The sequence below is a fragment of the Rhinolophus sinicus genome, linkage group LG03 (genome assembly GCF_036562045.2).
Source record: "Rhinolophus sinicus isolate RSC01 linkage group LG03, ASM3656204v1, whole genome shotgun sequence".
Classification (NCBI taxonomy): Eukaryota; Metazoa; Chordata; class Mammalia; order Chiroptera; family Rhinolophidae; genus Rhinolophus; species Rhinolophus sinicus.
This window is the reverse complement of record NC_133753.1, coordinates 2,458,093-2,476,181: the sequence shown is the minus strand read 5'-3', so window position 1 is coordinate 2,476,181 and position 18,089 is coordinate 2,458,093. Positions and strand designations below refer to the sequence as shown.

Below are 18,089 nucleotides of genomic sequence, written 5' to 3'. Positions count from 1 at the left end.
TTCAAGTTCTTTGGGAAAGAGGAACAGAACAGTCTCTTTAAGTACCAGAGGAAGAAGAAAAGACTTCCTTAATTTTGACTTGGGTGTGCTCAGAGATGAGCTAAGTCTGGCCATGGAGCAGAATGCTCCTATTGGTAGGCCTGACTGACACAGGTCCCCTGTGCCTGGGGGTTGGAGTCAGTGTCCATGGCAGCTGCTGGACTGAGTGGAGAGTTACGCCTGGTGAGAAGTTGGGAGTGCAGTAACCATTGGAAAAGTGAACGAAGGCTTAGTTGCAAAATTAAATCTCCATTGCAGCAATTGACAGATGTAGAATTACATGAATTCTTTGTTCAAAATAATAATAAAATTCTACATAATAAAGAATTCTTAGGCTACCACTACACAGCCATTCATCTAAAATAATTAAAAGGCCTGACAAGTCTTGTTGAAAAAGGTGAACAACAGGAACCCCCCATCCCTTCTTGCGGGAGTGTACATTGTTACAGCTGCTTTGGGAAATAGTTGGCTTCAAGTAGCAAAGGTGAGTACACACTTATTCATTAACCTATCAGTCACGTTCTAGGTATGTACGCCAGAGAAACGTGCCTAAGCGCTTAAGATAGCTGTACCAGAAGGATCTTACTAGTGCTGACACTTGCACCAAGTGCTGATACTTGCGCCAAAGCAGAAACTACCCAGGGGATGTGGGAGTAGATAAGGAAATTGTGGTATATTTACACAGAATATTACTCAGCAATGAAAATAAATGACAGGTACAGCACAATTATGGGGGGAGCAGGACAAAAGACTACATACAGTGTGATTCTGTTTATATAAAATTCAGAAGCTGGCAAAAAAAACTATCAGGGTGCATACCTACATGATAAATCTAAGAAAAGCAAGGAAATAACCATAAGCGTTAGGGTAGTAGTTACTTACAGAGGGAGGACAGGGTTTGGGATGAAACGCAGCATCCATCCTTTTGGGGGTTACAGCAGTAACCTTGGTCTGGATGGCAGTTGAACTAGAGTTTGTGTAATAACCTTATGAAACTGTACATACATATTTCCTATGTGTTTCTGTATATACAAGGTCTGACGATTAAGTTCACGAATTTGTTGCAACGATGTTGGCTAACCTTTTTTGATATCAGAGGGATTATTCGTTATGAATTTGCACCAACTAGACAAACAATTAACCAAGTTTACTATTTGGAAGTGCTGAAACGGCTGCATGAAAAAGTTAGACAACCTGAACTTTTCGCCAACAATTCATGGCTCTTACATCATGACAGTGCATCAGCTCACACGGCACTGTCTGTGAGGGAGTTTTTAGCCAGTAAACAAATACAGTGGTACTACCTCAGTTTTCAAATGTAATCCGTTCTGGAAGACCATTCGAGTTCTGAAATGTTCGAAAACTGAGGCACAATTTCCCCATAGAAAGTAATGCAAAATGGATTAATCCATTCCAGACCTTTAAAATCAACACCTAAAACTACAAATTTAGCATGAATTTTACTATCTAATGATACCATAGATCCATAAAATTTACAGTGTTCATAAACCGAAATGTTCATCAACGGAGACTTTCGAAAACCGAGGTACTACTGTAACTGTATTGGAAGACCCTCCCTACTCACCTGATCTAGCCCCCGATAACTCCTTTTTTTTACCTGAAGATAAAGGAAATATTGAAAGGAAGACATTTTGATGACATTCATGGCAATAAGGGGTAATACAATGACAGCTCTGATGGCCATTCCAGAAAAAGAGTTCCAAAATTGGTTTGAAGGGTGGATTAGGTGCTGGTGTCAGTGCTTAGCTTCCCAAGGGGAGTACTTCGAAGGTGACCGTAGTGATATTCAGCAATGAGGTATGTAGTACTTCTTTTTAGGATGAGTTTACGAACTTGTCTGACCTCGTATGTAATACTTCACGATAAAAGTGATTTTAAAATAAAAATGCTCTGAATATATTCAGACTTTGTAATTTATGTCCAACTCAAAAATGTGGAAAATTCAAAGCACATGTTTATATAGAGTGGTTAAAAATGTTTTATCTTAAACTTCTTACTTGATCATTTTTTTCGAAATTTACATTTTTTGAGGTTCTGGTCAAGATGGTGGAGTTGGTAAATGCTGTGTGAGCTTGCCTTTTCCCACAGCCACCTCAAAATTGCAAATAAACTATAGCACAACCATCACTGAAAATTGCCTGGAGTCTAGATGAACAAAGTCCAATAACTAAGGACATACAGAAGAAGCCATGTGGAGACTGGTAGGAGGGGCAGAAACAAGAAACAGGCTGGTCCCACAGTCACGTGTGGCTGTTGAAAATTGGGAGGGTTATCTCAGCTGCACAGGTACCCCCTGAGGACCATGGGGTCCCAGCCCCACACTAGGCTTCCCAGCCCAGAGTACCAGTGCTGGGAAGAGAAGCCCACACAACATATGGCTGTGAAAACCAGCAGTCATTCTGTGAATCTGGGTGAGATGGAACGCTGCTGGAAACCCAAGTGTCCTCATAAAGGGCCCATGCACAGACTCACTCACTGGCAGGCACTTACCCTGGGCTCCAGTGGAGGGACAGCAGCTTGGGAGGCACCAGAGACATACATGGAGAAACTGACTTTTGTGGCTTCAGGACGAGGGCTGAAGGGACAGCTGCCATTGTCCCTGGGTTGAACCCTCCCCCTGCATGGCCAGGTCAAATCTGCATCAGGTTGGTGAGTTCCACTTGCTCCACCCCGGTGACTCCCTGAGACCGAGCTCCACCCAACTGGTACCCGCCAGGGGCTCTTTCGGCAACAGACAGCCAGCCTTGACCCGCGCTGCAGTCTTTCTTGAAACACCTCAAAGATCCTCAGGCCCCAGGCAGGTTGTTACCGGCCTCAGTTTGTCCTGTGCCTTTTGTAGAGAGCTTTCCGAGGCCAGGTACTGGAGGCAGCCAGCCTCCGTTCACAGCGTGGCCTTTCCCAAATGCCTCCAGGTCCAGCATGGGCAGCTACTAACCTTGGATTGCTTTGTAACTCTTACCAGATAGTCCTGGCCTGGTCACAGGCAGCAGCTGACCTTGGCCTGCACCAGAAACCCTCCCAAGGGGCTCCAGAACCAGCACACCTGGTAGCCAGCTTCAGACCACAACAGAGCACCACCTGATACCCATAGTGGCCCCCTAGAGGGTGGTCTCGGCAGGCACCAGAGTTTGTTAGGCTGAATCCTGCTTCATGGAGTCGGCCACCACACAGCAGCTCGTATGCTATAGTTATGACCAGTCCTTACAGCCAGTCAGCCTGAGGGTCAATCACACCCGCCAATGTGCCAACAACAATAAAGGCTCAACTACAACAGGAGGGCAAACAGCCCTCACAAGGGACACCTGGAACACCCAGCTCAGGTGACCAGGGAGACTGCACTGCAGGGCCCCAAAGGACACCTAATACATAAGGCCACTCTCCCAAGACTGGGATGCATAGCAGATCTACCTCTTACATAGAAATGAAGCACAGGGAGGCAGCCAAAATGAAGAGACAAAGAAATGTGTCCCAAATGAAAGATCAGAACAGAGGTCCAGCAAAAGAACAAAACAAAATGGAGACAAGCAATCTACCAGATGCAGAGTTCAAAACATGTCTATAAGGATGCTCAAGGAACTCAGAACTTCAACAGAGAGATAGGAAACATAAAAATGGAGATAGAAAACGAACCAGTCAGGAATGAATACAATAACTGAAATGAAGAATATGCTAGAGGTAATCACAGTAGATTAGATGAAGCAGAGGATCACGTCAGCAATTTAAAAGATAAGGTAGCAGAAAACACCTAATCAGAACAGCAAAAAGGAAAAAGAATGCCATAAAAGGAGAGTTTAAGTGGCCTCTGGACAACATCAAGCGTACCAATATTCACATATAGGGGTACCAGAAGGAGAAGAGAGAACAAGGAATTGAAAACCTATTTGAAGAAATAATGATGGAAAATTTCCCTAACCTGGTTAAGGAAATAGATTTACAAGCCCTGGAAGCACAGAGAGTCCCAAACAAGATGAACCCAAAGAGGCCCACACTAAGGTACATGGTAATTAAAGTGACAGAGGTTAAAGACAAAAAGAATTTTAAAAGCAGCAAGAGAAAGGCAGTTACTTACAAGGGAAATCCCATAAGACTGTGAGCTGGTTTCTCAACAGAAACTTTGCAGGAAATATTCAAGGTGATGAAAAGCAAGGATGTGCAACCAAAACTACCCAGGAAGGCTGTCATTTAAAAATCAAAGGACAGATACAACACATAACATCCTACTACACAATGAATGGGTTAACAGTGAGATCAGGAAAGAAATTAAAAGATACCTTGAGACAAATGAAAATGACAACACAATGACCCAAAATCTATGGACACAATGAAAGCAGTCCTAAGAGGGAAATTCATAGCAATACAGTCCTACTTCAAGAAACAAGAAAAATCTTATACAATCTAATCTTATACCTAAAGGAACTAGAAAAATAAAAACAACAGTAAACAAAGCCCAAAGTGAGTAGAAGGAAGGAAATAAAGATCAGAGCGGAAATAAATAAGATAGAGTCTAAAAAAAACATACAAAAATCAATGAAACCAAGAGCTGGTTCTTTGAAAAGGTAAACAAAACTGGTAAACCTTTAACCAGACTCATCAAGGAAAAAGAGAGGACCCAAATAAATAAAATCAGAGGTGAAAGAGGAAAAGTGACAGCTGACACCACAGAAATACAGAATTATAAGAAAATACTATGAATAATTGTATGCCAATAAGTTGGGCAATCTGGAAGAAATGGATAAATTCTGAGAAACATACACTCTCCTAAGACTGGATCAAGAAGAAACAGAAAATCTGATTAGACCAATTACTATTAAAGAAATCGAATCATTCCAGACATACAGAAGCTGAGGGAATTTTCTAATACACGGCCTGCACTACAAGAAATACTAAAGGAGGCTATTCGACCACCATCAACAGGGACAATTTGTGGCAACCAAAACATAAAAAGGGGGAGAGTAAAGGCCTGAACCAGAATATGGGACTGGAGAAAGTAAGCGTGCTGAAGAAAATGGAATACTCTAAATATCAAACTTTCTTTTACATAAACTTAAGGGTAACCACTCAAAAAAAATCCAGAATTGAAATATATACTGTAATAAAAGAAGAAACAGAGGGAAACATCATAGAATACCACCACACAGAAATAATAGACAACAACAAAAAGGCAAAGAAACAATGGAGACACAACATTACCAGAAAACTAAAGATAGAATGACAGGAAATCCTCACATATCAATAATCACCCTAAATGTAAATGGACTGAACTCACCAATAAAAAGGCACAGAGTAGCAGATTGGATCAAAAAACTAAACCCAACCATATGCTGTCTCCAAGAGACACATCTCAGCTACAAGGACAAGCATAGACTCAAAGTGAAAGGGTGGAAATTGACACTCCAAGCAAATGGTACCCAGAGAAAATCAGGTGTAGCCATAATGATACCAGATGAAACAGACTTCAAGGTGAAAAAGATAACAAGAGACAAAGATGGACATTTCATAGTGGTAAAGGGGACTATACAACAAGAAGACATAACAGTCATCAATATTTATGCCCCCAATCAGGGAGCACCGAAATATACCAAGCAGCTACTAACAGAACTAAAGGGAGAAATTGACCAAAACACAATTATACTAGGGGACTTAAATACATCATTGACAGCTATGGATAGATCATCCAAACAGAAAATAAATAACGAAATAGCAGCCCTAAATGACACATTAGATGAAATGGACATAATTGACATATATAGAGCACTTCATCCTAAAACATCAGACTATACATTCTTTTCTAGTGTACATGGAACATTCTCAAGGATAGACCATATATTGGGACATAAAATCAGCCTCAGCAAATTTAAGAAGATTGAAATCATACCAAGCATATTCTCTGATCACAAGGCTTTGAAATTGGATATCAACTGCAAAAAGAAAGCAGGAAAAAATCACAAATACATGGAGATTAAACAACATACTTTTAAAGAACGACTGGGTCAAAGAAGAAATTAGAGGAGAGATCAAAAGATACATAGAAACAAATGACAATGAAAATACATCCTACCAAAATTTTTGGGATGCAGCGAAAGCAGTTTTAAGAGGGAAATTTATATCATCACAGACCTATCTCAAGAAACAAGAAAAATCCCAAATAAATAACCTCATGTTACACCTTAAAGAACTAGAAAAAGAAGAACAAGTGAAACCCAAGGTCAGCAGAAGAAAGGAAATAACAAAAATCAGAGCAGAACTAAATGAAATAGAGAACAAAAAGACAATAGAAAAAATTAATGTGACAAAGAGCTGGTTCTTTGAAAAGATTAACAAAATTGACAAACCCTTGGCTAGACTCACTAAGATAAAAAGAGAGAAGACACTAATTAACAAAATCAGAAATGAAAAAGGGGAAGTTATCACGGACACCACAGAAATACAAAGGATCATCCAAGAATACTATGAAGGACTATATGCCACCAAATTCAATAACCTAGAAGAAATGGACAAGTTCTTAGAAACATATAGCCTTCCAAGGCTGAACCATGAAGAACTGGAAAATCTAAACAGACCGATCACCAGTAATGAAATTGAATCAGTCATCCAAAACCTTCCCAAAAGCAAAAGTCCGGGACCAGATGGCTTCACTAGTGAATTCTACCAAACCTTCAAAGAGGATCTAATACCAATCCTGCTCAAACTCTTCCAAAAAATTGAAGAAGAGACAGTACTCCCTAACTCATTTTATGAGGCCAACATTACCCTGATACCAAAACCTGGTAAGGACAACACAAAAAAGAAAACTACAGACCAGTATCTCTGATGAATACAGATGCAAAAATCCTAAACAAAATTCTAGCAAATCGAATACAACATTGCATTAAAAAGATTATTCATCATGACCATGTGGGGTTCATCCCCGGGGCACAAGGATGGTTCAACATCCACAAATCCATCAATGTGATAGATACATCACATAAACAAAATAAAGGACAAAAATCATATGATTATATCAATTGATGCAGAAAAAGCATTTGACAAGATACAACATCCATTTATGATTAAAACACTTAGTAAAATAGGTATAGAAGGAAAATAACATAATAAAGGCCATATATGACAAGCCCTCAGCTAATCTCATAATTAATGGTGAAAAACTGAAGCCCTTTGCTCTACGTTCGGGAATACAACAGGGCTGTCCCCTATCACCTCTGCTTTTCAACATAGTGTTGAAAGTCCTTGCCAGAGCAATGAGGCAGGAGAAAGAAATAAAAGGCATCCAAATTGGGAATGAAGAAGTTAAATTATCACTCTTTGCAGATGACATGATGCTATATATAGAAAACCTTAAAGACTCCACCAAAAAGCTATTAGAAACAATCAACGAATACAGTAAAGTTGCTGGCTACAAAATCAACATACAAAAGTCCATTGCATTCCTATATACTAACAATGAAATCTCAGAAAAAGAAATACAAAAAACAATTCCTTTTGCAATTGCAGCAAAAAGAATAAAATACCTAGGAATAAACTTAACCAAGGATGTGAAAGACCTATATGCTGAAAACTATAAGACATTTTTGAAAGAAATTGAAGAAGACACAAATAAATGGAAAGACATTCCGTGCTCATGGATTGGAAGAATCAACATAGTTAAAGTGGCCATATTACCCAAAGCAGTATACAGATTTAATGCAATCCCCATCAAAATCCCAATGGCATTTTTTAAAGAAATAGAACAAAAAATCATCAGATTGGTTTGGAACCGCAAAAGACCCCAAATAGCCAAAGCAATCTTAAGAAAAAAGAACAATACTGGAGGTATCATTCCCTGACTTTAGCTTGTACTACAGGGCTACAATAATCAAAACAGCATGGTATTGGCCGAAAAACAGACACATAGACCAATGGAATAGAATTGAGAACCCAGAAATAAAACCACATAAATATGGACAGATAGTTTTTGACAAAGAAGCTAAAAACATTCAATGGAGGAAAGACAACCTCTTCAATAAATGGTGCTGGGAGAATTGGATAGCCACGTGCAAAAGAATGAAACTGGACTGTTATCTGTCACCATGTACCAAAGTTAATTCAAAATGGATCAAAGACTTAAGCATAAGACCTGAAATAATAAACTGCATAGAAGAAAACATAGGTACTAAACTTATGGACCTTGGGTTCAAAGAGCATTTTATGAATTTGACTCCAAAAGCAATGGAAGTAAAAGCTAAAATAAACGAATGGGACTATATGAAACTTAAAAGCTTCTGCACAGCAAAAGAAACCATCGACAAAATAAAGAGGCAACCAACTGAATGGGAGAAGATTTTTGCAAACAGTGCCTCCGATAAGGGGCTAATATCCAAAATATACAAGGAACTCATGAAACTCAACAACTGAAAAACAAACAACCCAATTGAAAAATGGGCAGAGGACTTGAAGAGACATTTCTCCAAAGAGGACATACAAATGGCAAATAGACATATGAAAAAATGCTCAGTATCACTAATCATCAGAGAAATGCAAATAAAGACCACAATGAGATATCACCTCACCCCAGTCAGAATGGCTATCATCAAGACAAATAGTAAGTGTTGGAGAGGCTGTGGAAAAAAAGGAACCCTCATACACTGTTGGTGGGAATGCAGACTGGTGCAGCTGTTATAGAAGGCAGTGTGGAGGTTCCTCAAAAAATTACGAATAGAATTGCCATATGACCCAGCAATCCCTCTCCTGGGTATCTACCCAAAAAATCTGAAAACACTTATCTATAAAGACACGTGTGCTCCAATGTTCATTGCAGCTTTGTTTACGGTGGCCAAGACATGGAAACAACCAAAATGTCCTTTGATAGATGAATGGATAAAGAAGTTGTGGTATATATACACAATGGAATACTATTCGGCGGTAAGAAAAGATGATATAGGAACATTTGTGACAACATGGATGGGTCTTGAGAGTCTGATGCTAAGCAAAATAAGTCAGACAGAAAAAGCAGAGAACCATATGATTTTACTGATATGTAGTATATAAACCAAAAACAACAAAAGAACAAGACAAACAAATGAGAAACAAAAACTCATAGACACAGACAATAGTTTAGTGGGTACCAGAGCATAAGGCTGGTGGGGGGTGGGAGATGAGGGTAAGGGGGATCAAATATATGGTGATGGAAGGAGAACTGACTCTGGGTGGTGAACACACAATGGGATTTATAGATGATGTAATACAGAATTGTACATCTGAAAACTATGTAATTTTACTAACAATTGTCACCCCATGTAAATTAAAAAAAAGAAAAAAAAGAAATCGAATCAGTAGTCAAAAAATTCCCCCCAAAAAAACAAAAAGTCCTAAACCAGATGGTTTCACAGGTGAATTTTACCAAACATTTGAAGAATTAACACTTATCCTTCTCAAACTATTCCAAAAAATTGAAGAAGAGGGAAGGTTCTGAAGCTCATTTTATAAGGCCACTATTACCCCTGATTCCAAAACCCAAAACATTAAAAAAAATATGTATATATAGGCCAATATCCCAAATGAACATAGGTGCCGAAATCCTCAACAAAATACTAGCAAACCACATTCAGCAATACATTAAAAAGATTATACACAGTCAAGTGGGGTTTATTCCTGGAATGGAAGGGTTCAATATCCACAAATCAATTAATGTGATTCACTACATAGTCAAAATGAAGGATAAAAGTCATATCCTATCAATAGATGCAGAAAAAGCATTTGACAAAATACAGTATCCATTTATGATAAAAACTATCAGCAAAGTGGGAATAGAGGGAACATACCTCAACATAATAAAGGTCATACATGACAAACCCACAGCTAATATCATACTCAATGGGGAAAAGCTATAAGTGTTCTCCTTAAGATCAAGAACAAGACAAGGATGCCCACTTTCAGCATATTTTTCAACATAGTATTGGAAGTCCTAGCCATAGCAATCAGACAAGAAAACTAAAGGCATGCAAATTGCAAAGGAAGAAGTAAAACTGTCATTATTTTCGGGTGACATCATACTATACAGATAGAACCCTAAAGATTCCACCAAAAAACTGTTAAAACTGATAAATGAATTCGGTAAATTGGCAGGATACAAAATTAATATTCAGAAATCAGTTGCATGTTTATACACCAATAACAAACTATCTGAAAGAGAAATTAAGAAAACAGTCCCATTTCCAATTGCATCAAAAAAAATACCTAGGAATAAATTTAACCAAGGAGATTAAAAAAACAACAACAACAACAAAAAACCCTGTACTTGGAAAATTATAAGACATTGAAGAAAGAAATTGAAGAAGCTATAAATAAATGGAAGTATATACTGTGCTCACGGATAGAAAGAATTAACATCGTTAAAATGTCCAAACTACTCAAAGCAGAAAAAGCATTTGACATAGATTCAATGTAATTCCTATCAAAACACCAATGGCATTTTTCACAGAACTAAAACAAATAATCTTAAAATTTATATGGAACCACAAAAAACCCAAATAGCCACAGCAATCTTGAAAAAGAAAATAAAGTTGGCGGTATTATGCTACCTGACATTAAACTATACTACAAGGAATAGACGTTTCTCCAAAGAGAACATACACATGGCCAATATACATATGAAAAGATGCTCAATGTCACTAATCATCAGAGAAATGCACATTAAAGCCACAATGAGATATCACTTCACACCTATCAGAATGGCTATCATCAATAAATCAACCAATGATAAGTGTTGGCGAGGATGTGGAGAAAAGGGAACCCTCATGAACTGCTGGTGGGATTGCAAATTGGTGCAGCCACTATGGAAAACAGTATGGAGGTTCCTCAAAATATTAAAAATAGAACTACCTTATGACCCAGCAATTCCACTTCTGGGTATTTACCTGAAGAAATCTAAAACACTAATTCGAAAAGATATATGCAACCCCATGTTCATTGCAGCATTGTTTACAGTGGCCCAGATGTGGAGGCAGCCTAAGTGCCCATCAATAGATAATGGATAAAGAAGAGTGTACATATGTACAATGGAATATTACTCAGCCATAAAAAAGAGTGTAATCTTACCATGTGTGACAACATGGATGGATCTGGAGGGTATTATGCTGAGTGAAGTAAGCCACACAGAGAAAGACAAATGCCATATGATTTCTCTTTTATGTGGAATCTAGAGAACAAAATAAATGAACAAACAAAACACAAACAGGCTTATAGATATAGAGAATATACTGATGGTTGCCAGGTGGGAAGAGTTTTGGGGGGCAGGGTGAAAAAGGTGAAGGGATTAAGAAGTATAAATTGGCAGTTACAGAATAGTCACAGGGATGTAAAGTACAGCATAGGGAACATAGTCAATATTGTAATAACTGTGTGGTGCCAGTTGGGTACTAATCAGGATGGGGTGGCCGGTTAGCTCAGTTGGTTAGAGCGTGGTGCTAATAACACCAAGGTTGCTGGTTCGATCCCCACATGGGGCACTGTGAGCTGCGCCCTCTTTGGAAAAAAAAAAGTTAAATATCAAGACTAATCAGGGGGATCACTGCATAAATTCTATAAATGTCTAACTACACTGTACACCTGAAATTAATGTAAAATAATATTGAATATCAACTGTAATTGAAAAATACAATAAACCTACAATAGCAAAAAGTAAAGAAACTTACATTTTTGAGATTCAATTTTCAAAAGCTTTCCAAATTTTCCAGATGCGAGTTGACCCAGTATTATTCTTACTTCCTAGGTCAGGGACTCCACTACATTATTTGAAGAAGGATAAGGTTGACACTGCCTCCTCGCTGCTTTCTTTATTGAAGTCTCCTCCTTGATCAAGCTTAGTTGTATCTTACAGCGTGACACATAGGTATGTCACTAGAAATTTTGTAATAGATTTCTTTCTTTTGCCGTTATTTCACTTTGCATAAAAATAAAATAATTAAATTCAAAAACATCATGAACTTACTCATTGTTGACCTTAGCAGTTTTATCTCTGACAGATGTATTTCAGTATCTTTTGCATACGTGGCATTGTATTTTGGTGTGTGTCTGATCTCATTTTTATTTTTTTTGAAACCAGCATTAAACTTTGAGTATAATGGACATTATTATTCTGTACAATGACCCAGTAATGATTCATGGGTTTGAAAACTAGGGGTAATGGCATACACCTCCTTGGGCCGACCCTCTGCAAACTCTGAGGCCAACCCTTCCCTAGAAGGATGCCCATGGCTGAGGGTGGAGGCCTGCCCAGGCTGAGCAGGGCATCTATTCACATCTTAAACTGTTTGCTCCTTACCTGTCTTTCTCTAGGAGTTCGAAAAGAAAATACTGTGTTTTAATCTCTAATTTGTGATTGAATTGCATTTTATATTTGAAATTAAGAACTCTTTAATATGTTAGAACATTAAAATGAATATAAAATGGGTTTGAAATGTTTACATCCAGAGTGAAATTTACTGCATAACTATTTTTGATAACTTCATGAGTATCAGTAAAACCCTGCTATTTAAATTTTCATTCATAATCACGGTACCATTCAGTTTTCCCCAATAGTCTCATTTTTTCAGTTTGTTTGAAAGAGGCTCCAAACAATTGCAGTTAGCTGATATGTCATTTAAGTCTCTTAATCAGTCGATCGCTCCTCCCTATCCCTTTTCCCCTTGCATTTTCTTTCTCGAAAGTCCAGGCAATTGTTCTGAAGTCAGAGGTTTGCCCGTTTTGACTTGTGCCCTTTCCATTGGACATGTTCTGTTCCCTGTGAAATGGTAGTAGATCTAGTGGTCTGGTCCCATTCCGGCTCCGCTCTGTGTGCCCCTAGCAGGAAGCACACTGGTGCTCGTGGCGTCAGGGCCGGTGGTGCTCGGTGCCTGGGCTCACCATCATTCGAGGCTGCCAAGTGATGCTGTTATGAACTGTTCCTTTACTCTGCTGGGATGAACTGAGATACTTCTGCAGAGAGAAACTGCCCCGCATTAATTATTTGATTGTCCTAAGGGACAGTGCACATAGGAGAGGCAGCACAAATGCCTCATTCTTTCTCGTCATCCGTTCTGTTCCATAGCCATTCCGTAAGTGACCGGTGATTATTTTAAGGATCATTATCAACTTAAGCATGTAAACATATTTGATATGTTTTAATTCGTTGCAGTTATTACTATGATATAGCACATGCTAAAATTGTGCCACTTTTGGCCAGTGGAGCCTCTGAGGCCCCCTTCGTCCTTTGAAGTGATCCCCCGTCTTCCTTCCCTTGCTTTCTGGTGTGTCTCACATTCATGATGTCTCCCATTCATGTACTTTGTTTGCACCAAACCTGGCATTGGCTAGTTCTCTTAAGCAGCTTGGATTCCCTTTTGTAGAAATTATCTTGAGACCACAGTCTGGGCACTAGGGGAGCTTGTCGCACAGGGCTGGTTATTGTTCCCAGGCTTTCTTGGTGGACAGCCTGGAAATACACCTTTTAAGTGCAAATACATCCTAGAGTTCATACTGATGTTTTTATTTCAAATTTAGGATCATACAGTTTTTAATTTTATGTGATGCTAAAAATCTTGATTCTACCCCCCGCCCCCGTTCAAACTGTTGTTTCTCAGTCTAGTTGTGTAGGACACAGCCCCCTGGCCCATGCTGGTGTTATGAGCCTTGTGCTCGCCCCGCCCCCACCCCTGGCTGAGGCACTCGGTCGCCAGTCGTTGGTCAGACGCTCACGCTGGCCACCGGCCGCTCCTGGCAGCCCACAGCAGCCCACACTGACCTCCGGCTGCTAACGGCAGCCCAGCTCCAGGGAGAGCTGTTGTCCCCAATGTTAGCTGGAGAGGGCGCAGCTCACTGGCCCATGTGGGAATTGAACCTGTGGCCTTCGTCGTTAGCAGCACAGCACTTCAACTGCCTGAGTCACTGGGCCAAAAGTCTTGGTTCTTAATATTAGCATCATTACTTACTTGTTTTAACGTATAAAATATATGTGATAGTTTTAGAATAACAGTACTGATATGAGTATTACCAACCATATGATTACTGAAAATAGTGGAAGGTTTTCTGTAGTTCTTTTTGTTCTTGGAGTACATCCCTAGGAATGTTTTGCCAAATTATTAAGATTTAAAGTCACTTGACTCAATTCCTCAGTATGCCACCAACTTGTTACACATTTAGATTCATTTATTTTATTTTAAAGAATAGCTTCTTTTTAAATTTTGTTGCAAGTTTATTAAACATTTTCATGGTTCCCAGTCAAAATAAAAATTTTCAGAACTCTAGTTTTCATTCCCTGTTTCTTCCCTCCTCCATAGGTAACTGTTTTTAGTTGTCGCTTTATCTTTCTAGTGTGGGTGTGTGTGTAAACACAATCCTCTTTCTTAGAAAATGCTACCATACGATACCAGCTTTTCTCCATCGTGTTTTTTAACGTAACAGCGCATCATGAGGTTCACACCAGGGAATGCATAGCATTTTATCAGGTTGGGTATATTATAGAAAAAAACTAATTTTTAAAAAAATTTGGGGGTGCGGTCTGATGCCTCAATTGGTTAGAGTGCAGGCTCTTAACAACAAGGTGGCCGGTTCGATTCCCACATGGGCCAGTGAGCTGCGCCTCCACAGCTAGATTGAAGACAACGACTTGACATGGAGCTGATGGGTCCTGGAAAAAAGACAACACACTGTTCCCCAATATTCCCCAATAAAAACAAAATATTTGGGCTTTAATCAGTGTGTCTCCCTCACATAAATAGCATCGATTTTGCTCTTTGTCCAGTTACAGGCTCTCAGTAATTCTGGCGTCTCACAGGCACATTGCTTGTCTAGGCCGGGATTTCCTTACATGTCAAATGAGAGACTTGGCCTGGAAGCTCACGATGCGTGATTTTAGGTGGAGAGACTGCAGATGAGTAAAATACACCTGAGAGCAGCTCTCAGGCAACAGAATGTGCACCTTGTAGCAAACAGGTGGAGGTGGTCGGGACCAGTAGATGGCAGTGATGAAATTGACAAGTCTGAATTCGTGACAGGAAGTCAGAATCGGGACAGTTCTGCGTGGGCAGCTGGCTAGGTGGTGTGTCACTCCCTGAGCTGGGAGCAGGTTGTTTGGGGGTAGGTGAGGGTAGGTGGGGGTGGGTCAGCTAGGTGTGGGAAGCACTGAAGGTGACAAGTTCCATGTTGGCCGTGCTGAGGACGAGGCCCCTGTGCAGTAGGACAAACCACATCAGGCTGTGTGGGCGCTCAGACAGTGGGGTGCTCGAGCTAGAGGCGTGTTTGTGCCGATCTGGTGTGTGAGGCCTTGGGAGGGCACGCGAGGACCCAGCAGGTGTGTGGAGAAAAGAAGAGATGAACAGCTGCTGCCTTTAAACCACAGGTGGAAATGGGGGGTGTACGGAAGAGACTGGGAAGGCGCAGAGGTGAGTGCCAGTGGTTTTTGAAATCGCCTGCTGCATTCTACAGGGTCATTTAAACGTTGTAATCCACTCCTTCACAGGGCCACGCATTACGCTTTTCACTCATTTTCAAGTGCACTTGGTGCTCCAGGAGCTCGAACGTGATCACACACCTGCCGTGCCTGCCCCTCCCACAGCCCAGGGGCCTCAGGGCAGCACCCACCTGGAAAGGTGCTGCCTGCTCCTGGTTGTCCAGTGGGCCGAGCTCTCTGGGCCCTCGGCGTTGCTTCCCGCTCCTGTCCACATGGCCCTGGACCAGGCGAGGCTCAGCATCTTTGCCCCAGTTGGGGTTGAGTGAATGCTTTACAAACTCCTAAGTCGTAGGAACCAAGCAGTATTGGCAGTGCTGGGCCTCAGGTAGCTATTGTTTTCCTAAAGGATTTAAGCTGTGGTTTAATAGGCTCTTTTCCAGCTGTCGGCCTGCATCTGTCTGTCTGTCTGTCTTTTTCTCCCTCCTCAGTGGGGCTTTTGATATGTGATTATGATCTGCCTGTTCATTTGGATAAGCATCTAGTCTCCTGTCGTGGCCAGTAAGCCACAGGCCCTGTCCCTTGGAGGAGCATTTGGCATCAGGTGTCATGGAGAGTCAGCACGATGTCTGCATAAATATGGATCGCCAGGAAACTTACCAACAGACACCTGCCTGCTGACGGGTTTCTTCCTCCTCCCTTTATTGCCATCACTTGGATGAGATTTTTGATTTCCCGGCTGGGCTTGATGTTGAGCTCGTTTTTCTGTATTCCTGTGGCGTTTCGTACTTTCTTTCTGGCAGGAGCCATTTTCTTTGTTTATCTGATGCTTCCCTTTTTTGGTTTTCCCCGGGCTTTCCAGTTCTTGGAACACCCTTTGTCAGCAGATGTACTTTTGTTTCCAGTTTCTAATCTCCAAGTAAAATGTAGCTCAACTTAAACCACAGAAGTCGGGAACATAGAATAAGTGATTAGAGCCCTGGCAGCGCAAAGGAAAGTGAGAGGCGCGCGGGCCGCCCTTTGCAGTGTCTCTAAGCACAGACGCGCCTCAGTTGTGAGAGGGGCTTCCTGAGCGGCTGACAAACGAAATGTTAGGAAGCGAGTTTCTCACACAGGGGTTTTTGTCATTTGGGTAAAAATGTGGCCTCGAGACACAATAAGTTCATGCCTAAACATGTAGCAAACAGTAAATAATGTGATAATGGAGTAACAAGTCTACTCAAAGGAAACTGCAGAATCAGAGTTCTGAACTAAGAATGCCAGGCGCTGTGGCAGGCAGGCCCGGCCTTGGCGTGGGCCCAGGACACCAGCCCCAGGCCGCAGCCCCCGGGGTCTGTGGTGTGGGCTCCTGCTCAGCGCCTCCGAGAGCACCCACACTTGCCCTTTGTGTAGTTTCCTTAGTGCTCCGCCCTGTAGGGTGTCTGCTGTTACTGCGCAGCAGGACATTGTTCCTGATGTGTATGGACGTGAACGTCCTTCCCACACCTGGTGTGAGAACAGCCTGGGAGGTGAGGCGTTGGCCGCGGCCCAGGTTCCCATCGCCTGTGTGGCCCCATGTGCTAACCAGAGGCACGTGGCCCCAGCCTCTGGGTGTTGTAACCTCCGAGCTGCTTCCCAAATCCGCTGCGAACGTCAGGCCCAAGTCCCGACAGTGCTTCCGCTGCCACCTCCTTCGTGCCTTTGACGGAGCTTGTGTAACTTGTCCTCCATCGACACAATAATTATTATCAGTACGACAGAATTTCATTAACCTGTAATTGTCACATCTAAACTTCAGGATTAAGGTAAACTAATTTTATACCCAGGCATAAGCAAGTGAAAATGTATTTGTATTTAAATCAAGAAATCTAGTCAAGTTTTCCACAGTCCCCATTTTGGAAGGTTCCGAAGAGGTGACCTGGCTTATTGACCGCCGCTTCCGGCAGTCGGGCCACGTGTGGAGCACACATGGGGTTTCTGGCCCCTGCACACACAGAGTCACAGAGTGGGAATGACCATCACAGATATGTTAGAAAAACTTAGCATTTAACTTTGTATGTTTGTTTTAGAGAATTATAATAAGAACCAAGGAACCTCCTTTTTAATAGAAGTTTTTAAGTTTGGGGGCCTTTGAACGTGGCGTTAGCTTTTGTGACTGTGCTTAGAGTAGATGCCGTTGTTCCAGCCTGGGTGTAAGAAACGGCTGGCTCACTGTGGTCCGTGTTTGATGTTGGCAGTCGCCCCATGGCTACTTATTTCTCTGCATTTAATTTAAAACATTATTTCCTGGAGCTTAGTCTTTTGTTGCTTTCCGATGTCTTTATTTCTCTCCACTGTCAATTTTCTGTTAAAACACATCAAGATATCAAATTCTTTGGATCTCAGTATGGACAGAATTGTATCAGGTTGCAGTGTTCTAACCATTTTGTAATGTTGTTACTGCTATTATTTTCTGCTGGGGTTGGTGAGGAGTGGTTATCAGACTATGTGTGATGAAGTGAGATTAGGGGATCTAAGCTCCTCAGACCTTTTATTTTTCTTATTAAAATTTTTTTTTTACATTTTTTATTAAAAAACTCCATCACTTAAACCATTTGAAATGTACATCAGCGGTTTCTAGTATATTCACAATGTTAGACAGCTATCACCA

General features: G+C 40.9%; 1 protein-coding gene across 3 annotated transcripts in view; it reads left to right on the top strand.

The window, feature by feature from the left end:
* Positions 1–18,089, top strand: part of TRAF3 (TNF receptor associated factor 3) — a 108,136-nt gene that overhangs the window by 48,591 nt on the left and 41,456 nt on the right. Inside the window, exon 2 of one of the 3 annotated variants that reach the window (XM_074326891.1) lies at positions 11,807–11,926. The exons of the other annotated variants lie outside the window; for them this stretch is intronic. The gene's annotated coding sequence lies outside the window, so the exon portion shown is untranslated. The remainder of the gene's footprint in view (positions 1–11,806; positions 11,927–18,089) is intronic. 3 annotated transcript variants of the gene reach the window in all.